We start from the raw sequence: 26,598 nt of genomic DNA on the forward strand, positions 1-26,598 counted from the left end.
GTACTGGGCACTTTTTACTAAGACCATGCTGAAATAAATACCATAATGCCACCCCATGAGGTCTACAATAAATCAACTCCTTTTCAACCCACTAAAAACGACATAAATCACATTCTGTTAGCTCAGGGTTGCTTTGTAATTGCAAAATAGTGCCAGACTTCCAGTGGAGGACAAGATTTGAGATTCATAAATCAATCAAGTATCATTTACCAACTCATAATATCAATCACCATACAGCATTCACAGCATCCTCTTCTGTCTAACATTTAATGCTTACAGCATGGCCATTATAGAATATTATGGTGTGAAGGCTACCACTACTAGAAATTACACATTATAGATTCAATCTATTGACTAACACTAAAAATCCAATGGCAAAAAAAACTATACTGTTCATTTCAATGGAGATTAAAATATTTTTTTCTAGGCTCATTTTGAAGAGAGACACTGAAAATCTCCTTAACCCTTCAATGTGTATAATATAACTTCTTTTTTAAAGGGTTGTCTTAACTTGGGTTATTTCAGTGCTACACTTCACAACACTGCCTCAGAAACCATTGAGGGGGCAAAACTGAGGACAAGGAGCTGGGTGCAGGATGATGGAATACAAGTGGGAAAGGAAACAAGTAGCTGAAGGCAGAACAACTTCTTAATTGGCTTTGCTGTCAAAGCATGTCCTAAAACGCTGTCCCAGACTTAGAATTAAGAGAAGAAAAATTGTGCCTCGGAATGGTGAAGCGTAGGATTAGAAACGTGAAAGAGAGAAAGATCTGGAGCCAGAATTTTAAGAGAGACAAAACTCAGCTGGAGAGATCTAAGGGGAATGAAAAAAGTTGAATCCAAAGCACACTGTCCTCTAGAGCCTCAAATGGAATCCAAGATTTCAGACATTGTTTCTCTACTGGGAAATACCTGATGGGTGCTGGTAAAGGTTCCACCTTCATTCCCACCTGCTGGTTCAGTTTGTCACCCTGCAGCTCTCTGCAGGACCTCTGCTGCCTGAAGAACTGCAGACAGAACACTGATGTTGAACTCTGTGGCAGAAGGTCTGGGGCTGGTTTAATTGATATTCTGAAGTCTTTACTAGAGCTCTCACATGCCTGCTGTTAGCTACATAATCTTATGCAATATTCTATTGTCATTCCCTGAGAAACTGTATAGTGGCTTGCTTGCAAAAGCTGTGCATGGGTCAGGGAACTGTGGAAAAAGGAAGATGGAGAAGGCCTTGGAGAACTGGGTTCTGTCTCCTAACCCTGCCAGACTGCCAGGGGGGGAAAGTAAATCATTTAAACACAGTACAGCTGATGTGTAAATCTTCAGGTAGTTGAGAATCCACAAGAGAATTTAGTAAGACATTATTCTCTAAGCATGTGAAGTGCTGCCTTATCTAATGGGTCTGGAAAATCACAGTGTACACGTCTCAAGGCAGTCAAAACGAGCATTTTAAAATCCCTGATGCTCTGCACACCCCTCAAGCCTGTAAGGTGGACAATCCAGCCCCACACTACTCAGAGCTTTTGTGCAGCAGGTACTGTAGTGACAGGCACTACATAAAAGTTTCTGAATATATTAATAACTTCTGCCCTCACAGATTACTGGAGAAAAATGTGTGTGATGTGCACTTTAAGGCTGCATCACAATGCATATGCACCAAGGAACAAAGTGAAGATTGCAGAGGCAACCATAATTCTGGCACTTCCTAAGTTTTTAGTGCATGCCTTTAAAATCTCAATAATGTGCTTTTAACATAGCGGCTTTCTGGTATATAACATGTGATTATCTGAAATTACATATATATTTTCACAGTATCTGGAGAACATTTTGTTTTGTGCTTTAGAAGGATCCTGAAATCAATCGTTATTTAAATAAAACATCTTTGGCTTTCTTTTCACTTTGCTTTTGTGTGGAAGCCACAGAACAGCTTTTCACATAGCAGATGAATAATGTGTAGGAAGAGTGAGAGAGGAAGGGAGCTGATGGCTTCTTTTTAAGTATGTGAGTTTAATTTCACCAGGCACTTTATTTTAATCATAATGCAGATCCAAATTTGTAGGGGAAAAAAAAAGAATCTCCTGAATGCTCCTGTATGTTGGTTCATATACATTACTGAAAAAGTCCACATTCTGTAAAATAATCCATTTCTTTTCTGCTTTTTCCAACTGTAGCTTGAAAATGAATATACATTGATATCTAAAGTACTAGGTAGCATAAAAACATTCTGCACCTTCAAACTACAGCAAAATGCAGTCAGAGGCTTGCAGGACAACTCTTAGATTACCTGACCAGATTTAGAGGTTCCATAGACAGAAATTTTCTTGCACTGTTGGATTTTTTTAGCAAAACTTTTTCTCATCAGTGCCAAGAGGAAAGAAACAAACTATCCAGCACACGCCTAAACTCAAAAGTATTATGGCACTTGCAGTGAGAAAAATTCCTTGTTTCCTGCCCCCATTCCCTCCAGCTTCTCTGCAACGTAACTGCAGACAAAAATCCCTCTCCCTATTGGAAAAGTTTATCTATTGATCCTGAAATAAGCACGTGTAACAGTTATGCAGTTGATCTGCCAGCACCATCCCTGGTTCCCAGTTTGGGAAGAACACGTTCCTGGTTATGAAATGGATGATTTCAGAGCCCAAAGTATGAAAGAACAATCCTACTCGCTTAGGGAAAAGAGAGCCAATGGAATTTTTTTCCTCTGTTCCTAATGATCACAGAGATAACACATTCTTAGATATTTTATCACAAGCAAAACATCCTAGGAGTCCTAATTCCTTCAGGTTAAAAGCTCGCAGCATTCCCCCAATATAGAATCTCAGAAATATTTTTAAAATATCTGAAGCTTTAATGTCCACTCGCCTCAGCTAAAACTCCCAGTAAATAGATCAGTTTAAGGAAATAAGGCATCTGTAGCAGGAAGGAAGTATTTATCCATCTTTCTGTTCATTTCTTTTATCCCTTGCTACTCACCTCCGAGTGCTGCTGTTGCTCGGAGCACACAGAAGGCAGCAGCTCATTCCGAGGCAGAAAAAGGTTATTTCCTTTCACCCTCTGTTACTGCTCTCCCTTGAAACTCCTTCACTTTCTCTTTTCGAGCTGCACAGGAACACAAGGATGGACCCTTTGGGCTCTCTTCAGTTCTGTGTGTATTATGTAAAACAGATGAATGCATTTCCTATTTTAACCACGGAAATCATGTCTGCACTGACGGGCGCCGGGATCATTAACAGCGCACTGTGCGCAACGGTGAAAGCCCACGGAATGCTCAGAATCGGGCTCAGCTCTCTGAATGCAGAACCAGATGAAAATCTGAAAATCAACTTCTCTTTGCTGCAAAAGTTTCTCTTTTTCTCTCCATCAGAAGAAGCTGGAAATTGCTGTTTAACCAGTACCTTTCATTGGAAATGCTGGAGCAAAGCTCTAGACTTGGTGTAACACCAGAAACAAACACACTGGAGATGTTTTGGCCATTAAAATGCCTCTAACCCCAGTGTAACTTTCGATCAGCTACCACATCAAACCTGAGATTCCTTTCTCCCAAGACAATTTTGTCTCGTAGCACTGTCAGCAAACTGCTCCAGCCCTGCTTGAAAAGATTCCAGCCCAAATTACAGCAGTGAAAGCCTGTTCTGGCCTCTTCCCTTACTGTTTTTTTCTACAATATTTACATTTTATATTATCCCACACCAAGTCTTAGCCATAGCTCCCAAAATGCAAGAAAACAGTCTTTCCTTCCTGCAATCCTAAATGCCTTCATTAGGGAGACTTAATGCTGAAGTGTTTTGGAAGGCAGATGCTCTGGATTTAAAAGAAACAGGAGAGGACTCAGTGAACAGCTGCATTGCTCTCAGCTTCCAGAGAGCCATATTTCAGAATGGTTTTCTACATTATTTTGTCAGTGGGAACATATTATTACCATCTAAATTTAAAAACACTGGCTTTCCTGCACGAAGGCAAAAGCAGACTTAAAACCACAATGACTGTTCTGTGCAAGTATTCTGTGCCAATGATGCAGAAAATGAGATCCAAGTGAAAAACAAAGTGGTTTAGAAGGTCTTTGCTTGCAAGGTGTCTGTACAGAACTGGCCAAAAAGCACCGGTACAGGAATTCTTGTACATGTTAATCACTGTTCACAGTTCTTTGTTGAAATTTCATTCCATGGATGCTTCAGCTCTTCACCGAGTGCTCAAAAATACTAACGAGCACTATTGTATTGTATCTGTTGTACACTGAAATGCTGGAAATTAAACCCACGTTCCAAAGTTACAATTTTTCAGTTCTAAAGGACAATCTTTTCCAAGTGAACTGAGCACTGTCTGTTTCTGTAGATACTAGATCATGTAATTCCTGAAAGAGTGTTCTGGCAAAAATTCCACCTTGGAGCCCTGAGCATACCTCCTACTAGGGAACTGCCAAAACCCAGGAAGAAAATCTAAACACATTTTCAATAAAATCTTATAAATTTAAAGTAAATTGCAGTCTTTTTTTGCCCCAGGAAATAGATATTAACAGTTTTTCTCTTACTGAGTCTTCTTATGCATCATCTACAACCACCCACGTTTATTTTCCAGAATAGTTTAGTCAGTGACTAAAGGATCCACCGCAGCTCAGGTAAATTGCTTCTTCTGAAAAAAAGTGCACTAATCATGTGGATAATATAAAACTGATTTGGCTTAATTCAATGAACATATGTAAAACAAAGGCTTTCAGTGGACAGCCCATTGTTTATTCCCTAAGGGATACTTTAGGGAACAAGTTTAATGAAGTACTGCTTCAACAACTTATTATCACAGGGAGTCTTTTAATTAATGTCAGTGGCATAACCCAGGTCAAAAATTTTGCATAGGGAAATGTGGAAGTCAAACAAAGCAAAGGACAAACATCCTTGTACCTAAAAGCCTGATTTCTTGGTTGTATTGATCAGTTAATTGAAAAAAAAAAAATACAATGTCTATCTCTCACCATTCTGTGCACAGGTACCAGCCCTTCTACTTACTGAAGTTCTGGAAAAAGCTATGACAACCAAAGGCCTAACTTCAAGTGCAAATAAAAATATTAAGCAAAATCTCTATTAAAAATTAAAGATTCTTAGAGCAAAGTTCCCAAACATGTGCTTAAACTTACGCACTTAGTCTTTGCAAGGTTAACAGGATTCATCTGCCAGGGAGATGCCTTATTCCAAACAGGCTTCTTTGAGTTTTAAACCCACGTTTGCTAAGCTTCTAAATACTTGAAATTTAGGCACGCAAGTTTGAAAATCTGGCAAAAGCTTCTTAATTGCAAGTGAAAAATAAACAAATCTTTCCTGGTGCCGAAGTTTCTATGAATCATCGCTCTTCAGGCGCAGAGAAGTGGCTGTTACCCAATGCAGGAGCTGTGTCATGGCCACTCAGGCAATGCTGGAGGCTCCTGAGGCTGCAGCAACCAAGGTAAGAGGAAACTTTGGATACAGGACTAACAAGGGACTAAACATATTGAGGAAGCTGCTGCTTTGTACTCTTGCTGGTGGGCAAAATTCCCCAAAAGCTTAGAACAGCTTAACTTCAGATTTTTCAATGCCATAAATAAAACTTTTCCTCCTTACCAGACTCAGATTTAATCTTCCCTTTTTGCATGAGACTCAGAACTCTCATTTTTACACTTCCATATATGAAGCACCTCTGGCCACTTACACTGCAGGAATGAATAATCTCTACAGTGAATACAGCCCTTTCTACAGTACCTCTTTTAGAATCTGAGCTCCATTCATACACTTTGTATTCTCCATGGAATGGAGTTCTCCATTTCTTGGTGGAAACCACGTTTTAGTGAAGCTTTCCTTAGCAAACATGCTTCAAGTATGTGAACTTCGTAAAGCATCCTAAAGGTCTCCTGCTAAATTCTGTGTATGTGGCAATAGTTTTGGGTATAATAGTTTACATTTCAGCTGCCAGTGTATTTCTGTGTTAGAAGACATTCATTTATTTATGAGATTCACAGATCTTTGGATTATAGCTAAAATATAAGACTTTGCTGGTAATAAATTGTGACTCCCTTCACTGAAGCTGGGCAACATTCCATCTTCTAATGCTTTGTTGCACAACTTCTTAAAAAGTCTTCCAGTAAAAAGAGATTAAATTGTCAAAGTTACCAGGTAATGGCTTGGGCAGTGACAGAGCACAAACTTGGCACACAAAGCGTATGTGGATATTGAAAATCTCGTTTCTTCATTGAGGAAGGGGTCATTGGGTGCAAAGTGGGTAGGTCACCTCTTGAAAATCCAAGGTGTTTGGCTTTTGATTCTTCTTCTCAAAGAAAAAAATGATAATGAGAAAATCTGTCTGTGTATCAGAATGCTGAGTGCTAATTTTAGAACTCTTCAAATAGAATCAGAAGACTCTTTGAGACACAGTGAAGAAAAATTGATATTTGAGGAATCCTTCTTAACAGGTTTTAAATTAGGTGAAATTAGGACTACAACATTCAGTATTTCTTAAATACTCATAAATTGTGTTTGGACTCAGTTTTGAGACTTTTCTATCAGGTTTCATGAATACTTACAGCAGAGGCATACTCATAAAAATTGGAAACAGCTACCCTTTAAAGCAAAAACTTTAAGATTAGATTTAGAAATACTGTAGAATGAGGCATTTGTTCTCTTGTTGTCATGAACCCAAAGAAACCTCTCTTATTTTAAAGTCTTTTTCATTTGAATACACTTAACATGCTTGGAGTACTTTGTTACTACTGCAGTAATTAACATTTGTAACCTTTGCTGATTTGGAATTAATGTTATATTTAGTAGAAAAAGAGAGACCAGAGATTCCAATATATTCCTGGAAGTATCTTTAAAATGTCCTAAGAATTATACTCAAAAGCTAGAAAATTCATACACTACTATCCCTGGGTGTCTTGATCCGTCTTAATTACTATATTTGGGGGTTTAAAATGTGACAATAAGTTGCTTTAATTTTCTCAATAAGGCCTTTTTTCAATTTTTATTTTTATCATCTGTCACAGAAATCTGTTGTATGTGTAAGCAATTTAATGGTTCACTGAAAGGTTGTTATGCAACTGAGTTGTACAAAACCCTGTCCAAGCCCAGAAATTACTGTAAGGGGGAAACAGTGAAATGGTGAAAGGCTGAGAATTTAAATATGTTTTCTCTTGGTATTTCTATCTTTTGTTAGTGAGTTTGTAGAGCTCCTGTGAGGGCAAGAGGGAAAAGGTTACCTAATGTTGGGATGCCAAGGATAAAAAGCTGCTTCCCTGGGCAAGAGTCTGGAGCCATAAGGTAGCCAATGGGGAGTCTGTAGTGCCAGAACTGCTCTGCACAGGTCTGAAGTGATTATTCCAACACAGAGTTTTCCAAACAGAAGCCACTCAGTGCAATGCTGAGCTATTATTAAAATCATTAAGCCTGGATTTATCAGTGCAGGTGATGAGTGATTAAATGCATCATTCCAACTGCACCAGGGTCAGGATTCGAGGGCTTTCTATCAATACACATTTATAATCCTGTAAATGAATACAGTGGATGGGCAATATTATCACTTGGTGAAGATGTCATTGATGCAGTTTGTGAGCCCCTGTGACAGCATGTACAGCTATTTCCAGAGTGAGGATCAGGGTGCAGTTAATGCAAATGGCAGATCCTGCGAGTATTGCTCAGGTCACTAAATCAGACATATTCCTGTTGACCACTGCTGTGATTATCCACACAGCAAAGCACTGCTCCATGAGTGGGGGATGCAGAATTTGGCCCTAAACTGATTATACATAAGTACAACTCCAAAAGCAGTGAAAGACCCAACACTGGGGTTTTTATTTCACTGACACTGATTTCACAGAAGTAAGAGCTCTTCTTAAGCTATTTGACAGAACAAAGAAATATAATCATGCTGTACCCTTGTTTGTGCAGTAACAAAATATAGCTTCACAATTCAGTTTATTTTCCAACCACAGCATCCTCTGAGAAACTAGAAACTCTTCCTTGCAAAGAACCTTTGTGTTGGACTGGATGATCTTCTGTGATCCCTGCCAGCCTGAATCACTCTGTGATCCTGTGATCTGTTTATGTAACCCCTACAAATAAAATACACGTCCTCATCCATCAATTATTTACCAATATTTCTACAGATGTCCCAAATATATGTTTTTGACCTTCAGGCAGAAACACCGAAGCACAACAGAAAATTCCACTTGGCCAAAGCTGGAAAAGTTCAGAAGCCTATAAATTATCCACTCTTCTAGACTGCAAGATCAACTTTGGTAAAGCAAGAAACAGTAAATCAGGTTCATTTTGTACAAAAAATTCATAAGTGAATCAGTTGTTGATAACCAACACCACTCCTTGGGATGAATTTCTCTATTTGCAATTGAAATTCCTAGTTTGAGCTCTAAATAAATTTTTAAGGGAAGCTTTAAAAACATTACCTAACATCACAAACAACATGTATTTCTCTTCTCACTTGTTAAAAAAGATCTTTGTAGCTTCTAACATTTGTCACCACAGAGCATATCATTTGAAACAGGGATGACCACTTTTTCACCAGCCAACATAAAATAAAGTGAAAAGAGTGGTGTCAAAAAGTAGCACTCAACTGTAATTCCTGTAGGATTTTCTCTTATCGCTTCCCACATTCTATGAGCATTCTTCACAATCTCTCCTGCCTTTTCACTTGAAGTTGTGATGGTCTTTCCAGAGAATAATCAGTGAGAAGGCAATTTCTGCACTGTGTAAAAGTACATATTTTGTCTCTAGTCAGTTCTGATACGGGTTTTTGTCCTTCCTATATGGGATAAATCAGGAAACAACGGAATATGAGGACAGGGTTGGTGGCACAGGCCATAGCCTTAAAACTGTATTTCCATTCCTCTGAAGATTAAAAATGGATAAAATTCTCATTAAATTCATAAATTTTCATTTCATTAATAAAACTTCCATATCCATAGATCCAAGCCAACACATCAAGAATTGTTGATTTTCCTGTTTAGTAATGCTTTCATGGACTGCTGTTTTGGGCCTCTCTTCAGCACTCTCCATAAAAAACTGCTGTAAGAATTTGAAACTGGCTCTACATTAATCATCTAATAAGAGTAAGATATCCCAACATGTTATTTATCCTCATAAACTTGCAGCTCTCTCTCACACTGGGAGTTCCAGGGATGTGGTAATGTGGAGCAGGGAGGACCACGCCGGTGTTCAGCACCAAGGTCAGCTCAGGACTATGCACAGCCCACAAAAAAGGACCTTGACTCACGAAAAAGTCAAGACTCCCATCAAAAACACAGAGAAATCTCAACACTTGTTGAACAGCAATAGAGAAGATTTTTTTTTTAAATCTAAATCTTGTATTTTATTCATTAACGGCATTCTTTATAGGCCATTCTATGTGGAATATAATGCAAATAGATGTGAGGTAAGTTTGTAACACTATTTACACTCGGTAATGCACAATGCAGCTGCAGTGGAAGAAAAGCCAGGTGAATTGAGCACTGCACTTGCATGTACTTTTCTTTGAACCCCTTATGTACAATATATGGGCTAAATCGTGCCTTTAGGCACAGGCTTGAACAAAGATCATAAATTGCACGATCTCCAAAGACATAATATTGTAGCACAGCTCCCTCTTGGCTTCATGGTAGGCCAGCTACAAATGAGCCTTTTCCAAAGCATTCGACAGCGTGTGAGCAATGTCCTGGACACGCTCACCAACCAGGGCAGGGCAGTGCCAGCTGAAAAACCTACTGCTCCCTCCACTTCTTGTCTGCTCCTCAGCTACATCCCCCAAAAAAGAGAAATGTGTGCCCCATGTATGGAGACTGACACACATTTTCAGTCCCTTCAGTGGATGGATGGATGGATGGATGGATGCAACTAGAGATTGGTTCTGTGTAGGTTCAGCTGACTTTTATTCCTTTTGAGAGTGGACTTGAAACATGGATGCATTGGGTAGATTGAGATTAATCTATTCCTGACTTAAACTGATCTAGATGCATGTGAGATGCTCATTCAGAAGGCGTCTTAATATATTTTATACATGTGAAAAGGCAAATTAGGTCCTACTGGATTTATTATGTATCAAGCTAATGAGAGCTTTAATATCTAGAGAAGGGATTGTCATAGGTTCTGAACAAGTTCTTTGGTAATTTACTACTGACAACAAAGCTGGCCTGGGAGTCTAAAATTTCCACAACTTCCAAGTGTTGTGGGTGTAGACACTTTTGGTACACAGTTCAAAAAACCCAAACTGCAGTAAGGTTAGAAAATCTTCCCCGTGAAGTAACCTGGAATGCGCAGCAGCACTAGAGAGAACATGGCAGCAGTGCACATGGGAAATCCCAGAACAAAGAGAAAAGTCAATCACTGCATGTTTACTTAAGTGGCCAGACTGATACATTACTGCACACAAAGACATTTCAGCCCAAAAGTTGTCCTTTACATGAATCCTATGGGCTTTTTTACATGGAAATGCTTACAAAATCGAATCCAATTTACCTAAGTGCGTGTGCTTGGAAGTAGCTTAATTAAACCACAGTAAATTTGCATGAATACTCTCTCCTAGAATTAAAGTAATCTTAATTCAATTTAGGTTCATTTACTTTGGAACAGAATAAAGCTAAATTAAATTGAGCTCACTTTAATTCTCAACATGAGTGTCCACACAGATTTTAATAGTTAATTAATGCACTGTACTTTCATAAGTGAACCTGCATGGATTTTCATAGGCTGTGTTTATGTAAACAAGCTCTAAACACACTCATATTTCATTTCAAGACTGTTCTATTTTCTGTTACAGTCCATATGGGCTAATTTAACAGTCACTAGGAGGAGCCAAGTATTAGCAGATTGTTCTTAACCAAGATTGTATTTTCCATCACTGGATATAAAAGACAATTTTTTATATATTCTCTGAATTACAGTCCTTAATGCAGCCCTTTAGGCCTTAAAATTCACTGATGATGAGCAAAAGAAGCTAGATGTGATTTCTTAGAAAAAAGTCTTTAAATTCCATGTCTAAAAAAGATATACTTAAAGATGTTCCTTTGCAAAATAGATTATAGCATAGGAATTGGATTTTCTAGATAACAGATGCACTAAAACCACAATTTGAAACAATTTTTGGACTCTGTCCCAGCACAAATCAATCATATGGATTCTGAAAATGCTAAGACAGATCTTGAAATGGTAATTAATTTGACATCACAATTTTGATGTCAAAGAAGAAACTCTGAATTATAGCTGTTAAGGCTCTAACTCAGCACTTATAAACAATGTTTCTAAGTTTCACTGTTTCCAAAGTTGCTGGGTCCCCTCATTAGTTTCAGTTTTTAAAATGTTCTCCCGTTCATGGGGTGAGAAACTCTATCTTTGGCTGCAACTCCTTTCAAATCACAGCTTGCTGGGCAAGGCTCATGTTAGCTGTGATTGCAGTTGGCAGGGCACTAGATTAGCTGTTGACATCAAGCCAACATTTAATTTTGTTTTCTTGAGTCATCTGTTGCCAGTTCCCATGACAACTGCTCTTCTAGCCTTCAGATTTACTAGAGAAAACCATTAAAATGGCCAGGAGTACAGAAAGAGATCCTTTGATGCAGATGGAAGTTCAACTGTTTCCTTCAATGGAAACGGAAAGATCTTTTCAGTTATTACTTTAGCACCACGTAACTTCTGTTCAGGAAAACACAGATGTTCTTGTATTAGAGAAAGAGAGTGAACAGCAGTTTTTAACAAGAAACCTGTTTTAGCATTGTTCTACTACAGAATGAAGGTCTTTGTGTCTAAAAAATCATCTCATGCAGAGGACGGGAAAAAATATTTTTCTATTCTTGCTTAGTAGTAACAAAAGATGAAATTTAAGATATGGATTCTTTTGATCTTCACTGGAGTCCCTGTACATTTCCATTTCTTGTTTCACAAATGTGTCACTTAGGTAAAGGATGTATCTCAGGAAGACATCATTGCTGTGCTGAGTCAGCCTAGAGGTTGAACCAGACCAGAGGAAAAGGCCAATCCCAATCCTGTGGGAGCACCTGGGATCAAAAAATACCTTTGGCTAAAAATACTTCTCAGTGTATATAAAATATGTACAACCCATAAACCCCCTGGTTATGAAAGCATAAGAAAAAATTAAATACCATACTGGATTACAAGCCGTCCTTGTAGTAAAATGTTAACACTCAGTGGTTATTTCTACATCTCCTGTTGTTTTTCACAGGTCTTTCCGAAGTCTGAATTCCACATTCCTCTTATTCACTGTGTTCAAAGCACTCCAAAGCACTAAGCACCCCCAAACCCCTTTGAAAGAAAAGCAAGCACAAATAGAATGCAAAAAGGTGCACAACTGGTTCAAACACAGACAAAACCCCAGGTAGCTCTGTATCTCTTCATTAGGCAAACATTTGCCTCTGGTATATGGAAAAACAAGCAGCTACACAACTCTGCCATTGCATGGGTATTTCCCACTGCCCAGGAGCTTGTTCTAGCAAGCATTACTTGCAGGAGGATGTCCAATTCCCCCAGAGCTGCACAGAAAGGGCAGCACATGGCAGTGCTTGCAAGCTCAGGTGAGGATCCAATACTCATGACCGTGGTCTAAGAATTAATGGCCTTCTGCTCATGCAATACCCTAGGGATCTCTATGCACCCCATTTAGCCTATGTTCCATTATACATATCTGGATGACTTTTCCAGGCTGGTTCTTCAACAGCAATTCAAAATTGCTTTCCCAAATGTGAGGATACCTAAGCCTACTCTTGATTAAAATGGAGAGAACAAGGTGATTACTCTGACAAAAACCTACCTTGCTTCTCTTCTTCTCCTCTGCCCAGTAGAAGCAGTTAAAACATTTTAAAGATAATGTGGGAGAAAGTGAAAGATAAGGAGAGAGAACACACCAGTTCCCCAGCTTGAGTTAACTCTCCTGATCCCAATGGAGAATCATCTTCCACCAGCTGGAAATCCAACCCGCCAGAGATCTCAGCAGGTTGAGTATGTTTGGTACCAGTCACACTGCATGGACTGAGTGTCTTCCCCCCACAGCTGTCCCCCAGTTTGGGTACAAAGCCACCCTTGTCGGACTGGTGTGAATTAGTGACAAAAGGAAGCGCCATGGCCGGGATGTGCGGCTGCCATCTCCCAGTGCTACACTGGAGATTAAACAGCCACATCCACTGAAGCTGGCAGTGTTTATGTAATGGTTTGGGCTGTGAATTCAGGCTCTGTGTGATTGTTTCAGAAAGCACTTGGCTCGTGAATTCCATTGATGCAGACGCCCGCATACATTCAAAATGATGTGTTTCATGTTTTGCTTTTATCTTTAAATATATTTGAGTAGGTTTTTTCTCTCTTCTAAAACAGCTCACATAATAGGTAGAACTAAAAATTATCTAATAGCTTCAGTGCCTTAGAGCTACTGCCATGCATGAAATTCAAACTGTGACTATAAAAAGAAGCAAGGACTTTCTCTCCAATTCACATTTTTAACTATTTCTGTATTTTTTTGAGAAGGACAGAACTTGTTCATGTTTCAAGTCAGGATCAGTTAAATAAAACACAATCTGAAAGTTATTACAGGTCATCTGGAGAACTGGAGGCAAAAGTCTGAGGGTTTTTGACTGGTTGAGAAGACAATAAGCTTAACAAGATTAGTAGTTACTAATTAAGTGGTAGCATGACCCAAATTTGTTTTCACAGCCCTTACTGATTTAGTCAGATGCAATGACATCCATTACAGCTGAGCAAATAGTTCCTGATGAGTAATGTATCTGCACCTCCATACTTTCTATCTGCATATTGCCTTGACTGTGTCAGTTTTCCTGTCACCATCACCAGCTCGTACCTGCTAGATTATTTCTGCAGTGTTTGAAATGTGTATGGTCTGTGTTCAGCTGCCAAACACAAGTGGCACTGCTCAGTCCTAGTCCAATACCTTATGTCAGCTCACTCTGTGACTGAGTGCAACTCTTAATTAAGTTTATTTGCATGTGTGCAAAACATATGCTTGGCTATTCAAACCTTGCTTTGCACAGATGCTGCCTAATTTTGTTAAATGGGAGAGACCACTATAATTTTTAGGAGAAATTAGCCAAATTAGAATAGATTGAACCATTTGACTGTGTTCCCAGACTAACATAACTATTTGGTACCTTGCTTGTCAGAATTTAAATATTATCTGTTTCCAAATGCTCTGAAATAAGAATTGGTGGTTTTATTGAGCATGGGTGGCTGTTCCTGGGTTTCACTTCGAGCTTCAGCCCAGCACAGGCTGACTCGGTGAGTTCTGAGCCATATGCACACTGAGACTCTCCTGCAGGGGGTATATTGAGACACTCCTGGAGACTGATTTTAGGTTGAATCATAACCCTTATGACTTTGGACGAGCCCACTGAGGAGGCTCACTGTGGGGAACTGGTCTGTCCGCTGGAGCATGCCTTAATTGTGTCATCAGAGCCTTGGGTCATACTGTGAAGAGGTAGACGATGTCATATCCTCTAAACATGTTCTACCCACTCAGGCATTTAATCAGAGACTGACATATTTATTATGGATAAAAAGAACAGGAGGATACCATGAATTTCTTTAGAGCCACTTAATTGACAGTGCACTGGGTAATGAATGACCAATTAATAAAATGAAAACAGAATATAATGGATTTGTACTTTGTTTGTACACAACACGCATCATTAGGACTCTTCAGCCATCATTAGCTCTGTCTCCTCTGCACTGAGTCATTCTGCTCCCTGGAAGAAGTCTACGCTGCATTACAGAACTGCCAAACCATTCCACTGATAGAGCTACAGATTTCTGGGCTGTCCTCCTGTGCAAGCTGGTTCCCTGAATTTAGGGGATTCTTTTTTTCCATTTCATGATGAAACGGGTTTTGCAGATAGCTCAAAGCTAACCTCATCAGAATTTTTAAAAAGCAAAGATATACAAAGAAAAACCCTTACTCTACCAAACAAAGAGTCACAGCAGCACTTTGCTCTTGGAGGAGTCTTCTTGGCTCACCTGGAAAGGAACTGGATGTGGAGAAACCAGGACTAAGTAAAAGTGGATAAGTTTAATGACTTCTTGTAGCACAACTTACTCAGTCTTAAATTAAAAAGGAACATTGAAGTAATGAAAAAAAAACCAAAGGAAGAAGAGCAGTCTGGCAAATTCTGGCTTCTGTGTTATCAACTCTAGTGAAGTTCTTCCAGTGGTAGATTCTGAAGAAAATCCCCAGAGGGATTTTCTCCATGTCCAGTAAAAATTTTTGTATTTCTAGTAAATAAGACAGTCCTTGATCTACCAGAGAACTAGACAAACATGTAAGACTCAGCCTTTGATTAAAAAAAGAAGCACTGTTCATGCAATCTGATTAAGCAGTCAGTCAATTATAACACACATATCAGTGGTAGCTGTGTGCTTGAATTCTTCGAATTCTTCATTTAATATCCTGAATAAAATAGGCATGGCAACCACATATAAAAGAGTCCTTTTACATACAATGAAAAAAGTTGTACAAAATATACAAATGATCTGCATGCACAAAAATCCCACAAGTACATATGCAAAACACTTCATTATGCCTGTTAGTTATTGTAATTGCCATTAGCATGTGCAATTACTTGCTCTGCATCACAATTCCAGGTGAATGGTTAAATCAGCTACAAAATTATGAATAGCTGAAAAATCCTGTTTCAAACCCCAAGCCATTTCATTAAATCTCTTCTTGTGTAGTAAACAAAGTGCATATCATGAACTAACAAATGGCAAGCTGTATTATTTCCTGAAGTGACTGCAGTATTCCCAGGAGAACTGAGGTTGTTGTTTACGGAACAAGAATTCCCCATGCAACAGCAATGAAATTGCTCTTCCCATCAGGACTTAGCCACATCATCAGGACGAGTTATTTGTGCCCTGTCAAACCTTGGCTGTTCTCCTAGGGCTGTCAAACACTTTTTTTATGCTGTCTGTGATCTGAGTATTTGAACACTTTCTGCTTAAACCCATTAGCAATAACCTAGGTACAGACATATGTAATTGCCTGGCTTTTCCCTTTTTTGGGGGACCAAACTTTGGGCAGGGTTGGGTTTTCTGGAATCTTATTCAAAGAGATGAGGACTAGAATATTACAACTGTAAATGTAATTTTTGGTGGGAAAAATTGGAAAATGAGGATGGTTATGTAGTACTTCTTAAGGACTATCAGAGTAGATTTGTCCAAGCACTCCTACAAGACTGTTCCACACTTAAATCCTCTTGGATTTAAAAGCTTTGTCCTCATCTCTTATGATGACCAAATGACTTAATTTAAGGCTCTACATTTTCTGGGAGAAAGAGCTGTTATAGTGGTATTTCATCAGCTGAAATTCAGTCCTAAATATAGCTGAAATTTCAGCAACCTCTTCTATATGGATATTAGGAGCAGAATTGGTGCTCGAGGTTGGCTTCTCCTAAGATCACTCCAGGCTACTGTGAGGATGTGACTGCAGGCCTGATGGATTTATAGTGGCATGAGCCATGAAGAAAGAAAATGTCATAAATCCAGATACCCTTGGGTTGTGCTTTTCACACAATATGTTGATAGGAAAACACACAAAATACAAAGGTAAACAGGTGATAGCTGCCATCCCCTCCTTACCTCTCCTTTTCTCACTTTCCTCTACCAATGAAGGCTACAATTGGGGTTTTTTTTCAGCAACAATGGTGAAAAATGAAAAATTAAAACCTGATAGCTGCTCTGTCTTATCCTGGAGGTTATCCTAGAGCCTGACCATAGCTGCAGTGCAGAAAAATCTGGGCACATATTTTTAAAATTCAAATTTGAGCAACAACATCAACAACAGCAAATCCCCAAACCCCACCCCCTTGCCCCCTGCCAGGACCTGGACCACACATAGACTGTAATTACCAGAGTTATTGCTGAGCACAGAACACCCAGAATGCAATTATGCTATTAGGGCAGGGTAATCAGAATAACTTGCTTATTAAGAGAAAACCATATACTTGTCCTATGCTTTTATTTTCACTTCTATAAAACAGCCTCCTTAGGAGATACTACAATTAAACAGTGATTATGCATGTCAAATCAATTTTCAATGGATATGGATTATATGATAGCACAGGACGTGAAAGGGAATCACAGTTTAGTGTCCAGGCATTTAAACTGTGCAAATAGTTTTACAATGATGCACTGGTTTAGATGTGCAACTGTGAGTTCCCATTATCCTCAGTCCAACAAACTGATGGTATCAAACACAGATGTGAAATGCTCAGTAAAAATGCATTAGAACTGTTACATTTCAGACAAAACTCTAAAAAATGTATACTTACTATTCAAACACCAGTGTTATTGGAATCTGAGGTTGGAGCCGCTTGGAATTTGCTGATTTGCATGCAATACTTGGGATCCCAAAGCTGCCTACAATGTATGAAAATGATACTTTGTACATCTTTGGGATACAATTGCTGTAAATAACCCATCTGTCACCACAAACATCCTAAATAACCAGGCTGTCACCTCAAGCAGACTCAGGTGGCAGTGGAATAGATAAAGCCTTCTTCACATCTCAGAAGGCAGAGTGTATTTTGGGCAGAAAAAGGACGAAATAAAACAGCTACTTAAAACCACTCCAGACATACTATTTTTAACAGAAGCTTTGAAGTCATACCTTCTGAAAGCCACCCAAATGACAAGATGAGAGCACTGGGTCAGTCAGGCTGCTGCAATGGTAAAATGCCTGCAAAGGAGTCTCTCTGCTTTTTCTGGAGATTACAAAACATCTGAGTTAGCAATGGTTTTGTTTTGTGCACAGGTGGATGCTCTATGAGAAATGAGGGAACAAAAAAATTGGGCTTTAGAAGGTGTAATTAAAAATTTCACAGCAGCAGTCATGAATCTAAAGTTTGGAACATGGCTTGGATGTTTAATGCAGTGGAAGGACTTCATTTTCGTGGTTCCTCTGAAGATGGGATTGCTGATTTCTGGTATCAAGGGACTGTAAGATCTGACTTGAGGCTGTAAGGCAGGAAATCAGCACTGCCACGACAAACTTTGCCGATTTCAGTATGTATTACTTCTTATTCTCAGGAGGATCTTGCAGCACCAGTTTTTTGACCACTTCTTCACAAATCCATTTATCTGCAAGACTTGAGCATGCCTGAACTTTGGCTCTCTAGCCCTCGCCCTTGCTCTGAGCTTATCAGAGTCCCTCACTGCTATCAGCTGAGGGACTCACAGTGCTCTGACTCTGCAAGAGACAGGAGCCCTTGGAGCAGTCACCCAACATTTTCATGACTCAAAGCCAACACCTGTAAGGCTCCTTGGAAAAGCTTTTGAGAGCTGTTGTAACAGAAAAGCAGGATTGATGTGGTAAAACAGCTTCCAAAAAGCTGCCGACCACAGCAAAGTGAAGCAAAAAGGCAGCCGCTCACTCCAGCTATACAGACCTTGCCTGTGGCCCTGCTTTCAACAACTCAAGATGCAATTACACATCTATTCACCACCACTGCAGGTGCAAGCTGAGCAACAGCATGAGTATAAATGTGTGTGGGTGTGCAAATGCCTCATTATGGTGATTTGTTAGCACAGTGAGTGATGCTTTGTGTCCAATGAATGTGTAAATTAGGTGCTTAGCTTACTTGAGTGAAAAAACATTTAACTTTGCCTCCCTAGCCCATCCCTCTCGACATTGGAAAAGGAAGTCGTCTCATTCCTTGTCAAAGCAGCAGCTTCCATCTAAAACCTAACCCAACTTTCTTGTGCTGTCCTTGGGTTTCTAACAATGAAGAGAAGTGAATCTTGAGGAATTAGTCGTGTTGAATCGTATCTTAATCACATGCCTGATATGCTCTTATGCAGCATTAGAGTAAGAGGCATCACATCTTGTGTTGTCATTTCTGGGACAGAAAACTGGGGCTGTTGGCTGGGTTTAAATCATTTCTGGCATTAACGAGATTCTGACCAGAGGCTTTATTTCATGTTCAGGATCTGCGCTGCATTATTTCCTATTATATTGCAATACGTTGCAAAGGAACAGCTAAGTTACCAAGACTAATCCTTTAAGTCTTTCTTTCTTTACAATGTCAGACAAAACAAGTCTATGCCATATTTCTGTAATCTCTCTTGTATTATGAGAATATTATGATCTGTAACAACAAAATCTCTAAACTGCACGATTCCCGTCAGCTCTAATATGCTTAGTCTTGTTTCTTTCTGTCAGAAAAGATATTTCTAAGTCCCTGTGATTTCATTTTAACAGATAATATCTGGTTAAAAATCAGATTATTAATGTAAAGCAGGAAAAAGAAGTTTTCTTGTGTTTAAAAAATGAGTATTTCTGATAAACCATGATGTAATACCTAAAGTCCTCCTCTTCCTTCAAGAAACTACTTTAAATGAAAGTTTTGAAGCTACTGCCACTTTTTCCCTACTTGGATATGTACATTTAGATTAATCTGTTGAAAAGTAGATTTTGTTCCCAGACAACTTTACAGCAGCTACCAAGATCTAAAAGAGATTTCTGCAATGCTCTGCTGGCAAATTGAGGGGGAATTTCTTGAGGGAGGGAGGTGAATTTGAATTAAAAACTAATTAATTAAACCCACCAGAAGTAGCTTTCCATTTCTTTTAATAGGATGAGAAAATAAACTTTAAAATATATATGAAGTGTATCCTCCTTCTGAGAGATCTGTCCTTTTGGATAGAGTGAAAACATCATCCCATACTTTCTATTCAGAAAGTGTGAGTTTATTTCTCTGCTGGTATTTTATGACGTCTAAGCCACTAAAAGTATAATCAGTAACTTAACTCTTTTATAATTATTTCACTAGAGCAGCCAGGCAAACCATGATCTGAAAATGCATAAGCTCATGGCACTGCCAAATGTTTGGGTTGGGGAGGTTGGGGTTTTTTTACTGTTGGGTTTTTAAAAAAAGCTACTGCAAAATATGTCTAAAATCCTAAAAAAAAAACAGGTGACTCAACAATATTAAATTCCAGGGTGCAAAGCAGAATAGATTTTCTGCAGGTGCGTAACACAAATAGCTGATTATATAAAATATCATCTCCCAAATAAGAGAGATGAGTAATGCCCCAGGTCATAGTGCAGCTTTTTTAGAAGAGGTTGGTAGAACTAGAGACCCTTGACATGTTGGAATAAAGCCTAGAAGTTGTGTTGTGAGAGCAAGAGTGAGAAAAATATAAATGGAACAAGTTATTGAAAACAGCCTCTCCTGGGTTTTTGCTCCCAGGGTCTTCTTTCAAAAACAAGGGCTGTTTAACCACTTCATCTCCCCTCACCCACAATAACTTTGGAGCTCACTGGCAACTTTCAGCAAAGGGTGGAGTTGGTGAAAAATGACACCAGTGACCCTCTAAAGTGCTACCCGTAGGAAGAGCCTGAGTGTGAGGAGCCTGAGTGTGAGGTCAGGTTTGGTTCCACACCAGAGCACCCCCAGGAGAGCTGCTGCTGCGAGGCCCTTAAGGGAGGAGCGTTCACTCGGCCTGACACTTCATTAGACAACAGAGGAGCCAATCTGAAGTCCTCAGTCATAAACGAGATTTTTAACAGTTTAAGATTGAACTGAGGACTGAAAATGCTGGACCTGGGGGAAGGCCAACTTTGTTGGCTTCTCGGTTGTTACAGCAGTAACACCCATCCAATTTCCACAAGAATTGTCTGGGAGAAAGGCCTCTGGAGCAGGAGCTGCTGAATTTGCTAAGGCAGAAGAAAAGAGCTAGCTACAAGAATGAACTCAGACTAGATGGCAGGAAAAGAACTGTAGAAAAAACAGACTGAAAAGTAAAAAGAAGTTGCAACAAGGTCTACCCTGTCACATGAGGACAGGAGAATGTATGGAGGCACCAACCCAGTGAGGTAAGAGGAATGCCAGTCTTCCAGACCAGCCTATGTTGCCTTCAGTGATACTTCCTTGGACTGAAGAAGAAAGATACAGGATAAATTTCTATTAATTAGGGCCCCTTCTTAAAACATTTTCATTCATGCATAATATTCTGGATTTTTGAAGGACATGGCTTTGTATTTCTACATGTTAAAATCATCTCTTTTACTTGGCTTCCTTTCAGTTTATTCTTCTGGTTGAATTACAGCAACAAATGTACGCCATAACACTAAGAAGTCTCTCTGCTATCCATCTTGACAGCTGTAGTTTACATTCCCTATGTTTGCCTTAAGAAAATCCACATCTGATCATGTCATCTGTTAAGTTCACCACTGCTGCGAGGGTTCAAGGCACCAGCCTCGGGCAGTGGCTGATATTTGCTCCCATTACAGATCAAACACAATCAAGGGTTTAGTGAGGATAGGCAGTTTTTGTATCACGCCATTCCATCCTGAATTGCTATCAGGAGTTTACAGCAAAATAGGACATTCTCAGGAACCTCTGGTATGTTCCCAAATGTAGGAGATTCCCAGGTGGCAGGAGTTCACTTATGTTCCTCCCTTGCAGGAAGATGTGTTATTAAGTTCTCCACTGTTAAGTATCTCCTGTGAAACCTGAAGTGATACTCACAGTTTATGTCAGTTCTGATTTTTCATTAATTTTCTTGAGTTAAACAAGAAACAAGGCATTTAAAACTTACGGTGGACAAGCGGAGAATTTGTATGAGTCGAAGACTAGGCTCCATTTTCTTTTTACTAGAGCTTTCTCTGCCTAGTTGGTAGTCTAATGTAAGCACATATTCTCTCCTTCTAGGCACTGTAACAGAGAGCAAAGTCAAATGAGCAACTGTCATGGAAGGCAACATTTAAGCTGAAGTTAAGCTGAAGTGCTGTATCTGAAAATAGGATGTTTTTCTCCTTGAAACTTCTGCAATCCCATAAAGCTGCTACGCAGTCTACATAGCTGCTTTAATTTTAAAAAAAAAATTACATTTTTTTCTTCTATCCTAAATGCAGAGCTTACAAAATTACAGAAGTCCCATCTGCAAAGCATAAACTTCAGAGAAACCCAATTAAGTCAGTGTTGCATACTCTATCATGTTCGCTCTATTTAAACATTCCACACAGATTCATCTCATTCATGATGGAACAATTAAAAAGGAACTTGCAGGATCCAAGAAACTCTCTTGGAGGCTGATTTCCAAGAGCTCCCCAAGACAGCAGGACTGCTCCAAGATGCTGAGCAAACCTGCCCAAAGCATCAACCCTTGTGGCTGTTATTTGAAGGCAGCACAGGAGACTGACCCTGACTATTTCATGTGGAATTCATGTGGGCTCCTTCAGCCACCCTTCTCTTTGCTCCCAGCCTGTCCCAAGCTTCCAGCCCCTGACAAGAACACTGGCCCAGGCTGGACACACCTCGGTCCTGACTCAGTGCAGCATTTCTTATGTTCTTTTAAGCATTAAAGCCCAAGTCTTGGTGCAGGCTGTTTAGTTGAGAGATGAGATGCAGAGTTCTGAGAGCAACTGAATGAAAAGTGACAGCCATTCCCAGCAGATCAATATGGACAAGGCACAGGGAAGACTGTGTGGCCTGAGGGATGGAGCAGCCCTCAGAAAGCAGTGAAGGCCTCACTGGTTTGATGTAATGCAGTGATCTATGTCCACTTGCTGGTTAGGCAGCAATTGAACAGTTTGAGGATGTTAAAAAAAAACTAAACTAGATCAAGGAAATTAACACACGAACTGTCTCTTCATTATAGGAACAATTCTGAAGTGCTTTATGCATAAGGACAAGCCTTCCTTCAGCTGTAACCACAGGTCCACATTCCTGACCCAGAATACTGCTGTACTACAGAAAGCAGGATAAAATACCCTTTGATTCAGATCATCTTACTGAAATATTTATGCAGACTCAAGCACGGAGCTATTGACCTGTGTCAAGCTGCTATATGATGTTCTCTCTGGGGCATGTATAAATTGCGTATACATTAGGCCATAAATCAACTTGAATTTCAAACAAAAGTATGGGATTTAATGGGCACAAAGAATCCATTGTATTAGCATCCAAACTGGCTACATTTTGAAGCAAAATCAAGGTATCATATTTAGTTTTACTTACTCTTGGTATTTATAGACCTGACCTGCTTAAAGAAGCGAGGGCAATTAATTCTATGTGTTAAATTTTAAAACTACAAAGCCATAAATTTGGTTTAAAAACCCCATGTTATAAATAAATAAATGGTGTAGCCCATTCATTAGAGAACGACTTGGGCAGTCTTGAAACAGCGTTCCCAAATTAAAAATTTTGGGAAAAATTAACACTGTTACTTAACTACTCACTAAAATATCCAGTTACATTTCCAGATAAACATGACTCCCAGCATTATGTAACTCATTCCATTTCCAAGTGTGGTACAAACATTAACTGAATGAATAATCTTAAACCATCTTCATTCATAGCTAAGGTGTGAAGATCTTTTATTATTTAACAGACATGAGTTTCTCTTATTTGCACAGAGAAGCAACTACTTGTGTGCACAAGTTATTAGGTGTGCAAATTAGGTCTGAGTTCTTTTACTTAAGGTTTGCAATTAAATTTTAGATTTTCTTTTATTTTAAAAGAAAGCCTGAATTAAAGAGTCAAAGGTAAACATAAAAAAACCACCAGGTATTTCCAATATGATGACCTCACTCTCATAAATCCAGCCTAGGTTTTGATGGTGTATAATCAGTATTTCCACTTCTTGGACAAAGAGGTTTTAATGGTTTAAGTGTCTTTTCAGCAACACTCAGACTACCTGTCAACTTGGGATTTAGAAGAAAAGACAACTTTAAACCACTTTTTCCCCCATTAAAGCTCTGTATTTCCTTTACAGAACTCTAAAGTTTGGCTAAATGCAAATCTCCAAACACTGGGAACACTCAAACCCTGGAAAAGCCTAAAACCTCCCCTCAACATGAACAGCATACTTATTAACTGACCTCATTTAATTTCTGCTAAAGTAGCACTAAAACATAACTTCACCAAGCTCTCTCTTGATTCCCAAAATATAAACTGAGCATCAGTAAGTAAAATACTCAGGCAACAGCAAAAAACAGTTTGTGTTAAGTGTGCATCGTGTTGAGGAGTGTAATGATACCCCACCACTGACACAAATTATATGTACAGGACAAACATTATGCATTTGGAGCAAGAGAATCCATGCCAAAGTCCCACCTGTGCAGCTTCTTGGGTACACTGTGCCCATTCTCCTCTCCAGACCTGGAGAGATCATTCTCCCCTCCTGGAAAATGCTGGAGCAGAGCTGCCATGTGTGAGATGAGTCGTGTGCCAGGGACAAGGGCTGCTGGGGAAAGAGGGGATTCTCTGCTGCAGGACACAGAAAAAATGGGAGTTCTGTGCTTTCAGTGAAGTTTCTCTGCACCACAGGGACTTCGGGTCCAGCTGGATCAGACCAGCAAGGGACTGGGAATTTGATGAGGAAGAAAAAGACCTTCTCAAAAGCACAGTGGACCATTTCTTAAAATATAACTCCCATTGCAGTACTTGGTAATATGGTGATGATTTTTCAGGTGCTATGTATTGAAAACCTCCAACTCTGCATTCACACAAATAGCAAATGTTTTGGGAAGCTTTATAGGGCCTAAATTTGGATTTCAATGGAAAGGAAAATGGGATATTAACTAACAGCCTGCATGTTTCTAGTCTCTACTGAGTATTCCTGAGTACGGTCCCCCTTAGGTGTGGAATAGTAACTTTCTGCAGGGAGCCCTTTGGTTGAATAGGAATTTTTGAGTGAGAGAATATCACTAAGTTTCATATACACAAAACATAGGGTTCAGTTACAAACTGGAGCAAAAGCATTGATTAGCTAATTTTGTCCATAAATTAATATAGAAAAGGATGTAGGACACCTGATAAAATTCTGTTTCAGAAGAAATATGATGCAGGGGAAACAAATTGTGTTAACAAAAAAGACTTGATAGAGAAAAATGAAATGGAAACCAAAGTCTTTCTGGTGAAAAAAAAAACCCAAAAAAAACACCAAACACAAACCTTTTATAGGTGGCCTGGCTCAAGCATTAGGATCAAATGTAAAGATTCATGCAACAACTAAAGACATCACAGATAAGCCTTTAAGTCCCTGATTTAAGTTGCAGTGATCTAAACGACTGCAGAAGGATGAAGCAGCAGCCCAGATGACAGGCAGGGCACCCACAGCCTCTCTCTCTATCCTCCCTCTGCTACCCATTTCCTGCATCTTAAGCACATGTTTGAAGTTAAGCACACACTTAGAAGATTTTCTGAATTACGGGCCTGGAATGAACAGACTTGCAGCAAAGATGACTCAAGCAGATTCAGAGAACTGGAACCAATCTCTGTGGATTCCAGTTGTATTCCTGTTTGTCTTTGCCTTCCCTTCACTCCATACCAGCACCTGCAGCCCAAACCTACCATACTTGACTCTCAATATGCTTTTGAGTTTCCAAACCTCCCCTGCCAGTAGCTTCCAACATCACTGAGGTTACCAGTCCTGGTTAGGGGGAAAGCCCAGCTTTCCAATGGCTCACAGGCTCCTAACACTGCTCAAGACTCAAACTGAGCAATCTTGTTCAAGGAACAAATATGGCAGTAAGAGGAGTCAATTAAAATCTTTAGCAGCTAAATCACCCCTAAAATGTTAAGAGAAGACAATGATAGATATGGAGTGGCACAGTCCACCCAGGGGAGGTTACAGCTTCAAAACAGAAGACAAGAAAGGAAAAGCCATATTAGAGAGTATTCCTGTACCTGCTGTTTATTGCATCACAACTTTCCCCCGCCGTTTTTTGGACAGCTGATGTCCTTCCTCACGCTGCCTGTGAGGCTCTGCTGGCTTTCAGGTCAGCCTCCAACCCAAAGAGAGATGATGTAAAAGGAACAAAACACTTTAATTCTCATCTCAGCATCTCTTCTTAGCATCCTAGAAGAATACTCACAAGAATGCTGCCTGCTACAGGACTTTTGAATTACGAAAACTAGAAGCAGTGAGGAAGGAGCTTTAAGTCTTGTGCAGTTGTTCTTCCCTGGAGTTAATTCAGAGCACAATGCTGCTGATTACACGTGGTATCAATAGAAATAAAAAGGGAATTACTGTCTGGCATAGACATAATCATGTACCTCTGGAACAGCTACTCTGCAGTAGCTTTAACTTGTCAGGTCTTGAAGCACACCACACCAGAGTAGAGGCTGAGGAGCCCCCCTTCATCAGGCAGGAAGAAATTACGATGACAGAGCTGTTAACAACATCTACCACCACTGCCTGCACCACAACAGCTCCTTGCCTCGATACAGATCCTCACTGGAGGACAAGGAACACATGGTGGACCACTGGCAAGGTCTGCTGGAGAACTCAGTAATGCCCATCCTGAAAAAACACTCCTTAACTGTGTGGTGCCAGGAAGGAAAAGCAGCACACAGAGAGCAAAACGTGATGGCATCAATGTGTACTTACACAAATTCAAATGGATTATCCCAAAATTAAGGGGGGGAGGAGGGTGATGTTTTCACAGATTGTCATGGTTGTCTGTATCTCCTCAAGTAATACAGAGTTTTGACATGGTGTGCTCTTCTTCAGTCTGTGCACCCCTCCCTTTTATGATACAAATCAAATGAGATTGTCAATCTTCCCTGTGCCCTGTGACTGCTGGAAGGATATAATGAGAGCAATATTTTGGCTTCCTACA

General features: G+C 39.6%; 1 protein-coding gene across 2 annotated transcripts in view; it reads right to left on the minus strand.

The window, feature by feature from the left end:
- Positions 1–26,598, minus strand: part of PHACTR3 (phosphatase and actin regulator 3) — a 100,579-nt gene that overhangs the window by 69,571 nt on the left and 4,410 nt on the right. Inside the window, exon 1 of one of the 2 annotated variants that reach the window (XM_010396830.4) lies at positions 2,968–3,138. The exons of the other annotated variant lie outside the window; for it this stretch is intronic. The gene's annotated coding sequence lies outside the window, so the exon portion shown is untranslated. Of the gene's footprint in view, positions 1–2,967; positions 3,139–26,598 lie in introns of those variants that run through there. 2 annotated transcript variants of the gene reach the window in all.

This window comes from Corvus cornix, chromosome 20 (genome assembly GCF_000738735.6).
Source record: "Corvus cornix cornix isolate S_Up_H32 chromosome 20, ASM73873v5, whole genome shotgun sequence".
Classification (NCBI taxonomy): Eukaryota; Metazoa; Chordata; class Aves; order Passeriformes; family Corvidae; genus Corvus; species Corvus cornix.